Consider the following 2,360-nt stretch of genomic DNA (forward strand, 5'->3'; position numbering starts at 1 on the left):
ATTTTCCCCTGTCCTTTAGGGTCTAGGATAACTATATACATAAGGTATGCATACTTAATCACAAATAGGGAGGTTTCTGGAAGGATAACCAAAGGGAGAAAAATAGTAACCCCACACCATTTCCAAGAATTCAGAACTACCTGGACTATTTTTTTCTCCAAAGTCTAGGCCTTTGCTATCCTCATGCAGAAACCTCTTCTTTTTCAAGAACGTTAGTCACCTGTTTTGCAACTCAATAACCTAAATCAGATTTTTCAGGAGCAAACAAAAGCAATGATACCAACAGTCACTTGGGACTTGAGACCACTGGGCAGAGAAGAACCCAAGAACTAAGCAAAGTTTCCACCAAAATTGCAATGAGGTTAACAGGGCACAGTAGCACAATCTAGTATTTGATACCCAGGAAACACGGAGAGAAAAACACGGAGAGGAGGGGAAAATCTGCTGCCAGTCTGAGATTGTTAAACAGCAGAGTGAGGAAGAGATTTCCAGGTGATCTTCTCCTCGGTCATTTAAGACCCGATGCCCACCGCCACTTAATCCAAGGCTAGATACCCTTGTGAAAAACCAGGAAAAGGGAACGCAAAGAGCTCAAACAGTCCTTGATTTGCCAGCCTCTGCACCCGGTTTGTCTTACCCTTTTCCACCAGAGAGGCAAATGAAGGCTTTTTTCTGCCCAACCCCCAGGCCTGGTGAATTCGGGGAGGACCCTGCCCCACTCCGTGGGGACAGAAAGAGCACCCACTTTCCTTGGGAGCAAGGGGATAGGGCGAGGAGGGCAATGAAGAAAATAAGAGAAACTGGCCATAGCAGAGGTCTGGAGGGGTGCAGTCTAGTAGATGCACTCACCCGGGTGAGACATGGGGATGACCTCATTGCGGGTCCCGGGGAAGTTAAAGATGACGGCTCCAGATGCCCCTCTCTCATAAGCCAGATGGATCTTGTCTGCGAAGGTGCAGCCCCCGCCGCGTTGGATGAGGGCCAACCAAGAGACTTGCACGGTGCTTCCCCAAACCGTGGGCACCGTGAAATTCGTGTGCGGGTTACAGGCGTTGAGCGCCCCGGGCCCGTCGGGCGGTACCAGGACCCCAGACACAGGCTCCAGCGGCGAGTCCTGGCCGTACACGCCCTCCTCGCTCAGCTCCCACACCGTACGGTTCACTCCGGTGTGCGGAACCCGCCAGGACACGTTGAGGTACGCGGTCCACACTGCTTCGGCCCCCCGGGAGCCGGGGGCCTGCGGACTCAGGGCCAGCAGGAAGCACCAAGCCAGCAATCTGGAAGAGCCGCAGACACCGCGGCAGGAGACCCCGGCCCTAGGCGGCGGCCCCATGGCGCGCGCGCTCCGCAGTTCCCTAGTGCCCCTGCCACGCGCCCTCCTAGCGCTTGGCAGGACCCTGGCCTTGAGCAGGTGCGCACCAGGTGGGGAAGGAATGGAGTGAGACTGGGGAGCTGCGAGCTAGGTCGGAGCCAGGAGGCACGTAGCGACAGCACACAGGTTGCCGCAGATGCAGCTCCTCGGAGCTCCACCGCTCTCCGCTACCGCGGCTGCAGCGTCGGGCTCTGGGGCTTTAGCGTGAAGCTCCGCCCAGTCGACTGGGGGTGGAGGTGGCTGGGAGGGAGGAAAGGACACTGCGGGATCCGCCTCTTAAAAGGGTAACAGGATGGAACGATGTTAGAATAGGATCTGAGGCTGTGTGGCCAGGTGTGTCGCGTCGTTTTATAAAAAACGGACAGGCGAGGAACGATAAAGTCCGCAAACATAAAGCTTTCTAGTAGGATTCGAGTCGGTTTTGAATTGCAAGAATACATTTTTCCCTCCTATCATTTGCGTAAAGGACGTTTCGGGCTTACGGTGCCAGAATGTGAAAGTACAGTACTTCTAAAAAGCGCAGATCCAAAAGGTCTGAGTTGTAGTCAAGGGAATTTGGGTAGGGAAAGAATTTGAGTAGAATCAGGCTATTTACTGATCCTCTAGATGGGGGAAGGGCAGGAAAAGCGCGTTATTACCCTTTCTTACTGACTTCAAATGGCACCTTTCTCTTTCCCTGCTCCTAAGAAGCCTCATACATGGGTATTTCCTTACCGTTACCCTAGGTTTAATGCACCGCATCAGATGCCTCTTCTAAAAGTAATCTTAGTCCTCACAAAAGAATGACTGTTTTCACACACCTCAGAACCAAGCCTTTTTTCTGCATTTTTCACAAACCTGACTTACCCAAGCGGATATTCCTGCGCTATTCATAACCTTAACTACATAATCTTTCTCCATTTCCCACTAACTGAAAGGAGCCTGACTCGCCTAGGCGATTCACTCATGGCACTATTACATTATGATTTATCCTTGCTTAAGTATACAA

The 2,360-nt window shown here is 52.1% G+C and overlaps 1 pseudogene across 1 annotated transcript; it reads right to left on the reverse strand.

Moving 5' to 3' along the window:
- Positions 1-832: 832 nt before the first annotated feature.
- Positions 833-1,596, reverse strand: LOC108515995 (E3 ubiquitin-protein ligase RNF128 pseudogene; annotated as a pseudogene). The gene has a single exon (XR_001881690.1). The product of XR_001881690.1 is annotated as an E3 ubiquitin-protein ligase RNF128 pseudogene (transcript).
- Between the last annotated feature and the right edge of the window lie 764 nt (positions 1,597-2,360).

This window comes from Rhinopithecus bieti, unplaced genomic scaffold, assembly GCF_001698545.2.
Source record: "Rhinopithecus bieti isolate Rb0 unplaced genomic scaffold, ASM169854v2 scaffold_37348, whole genome shotgun sequence".
In the NCBI taxonomy this organism is placed as follows: Eukaryota; Metazoa; Chordata; class Mammalia; order Primates; family Cercopithecidae; genus Rhinopithecus; species Rhinopithecus bieti.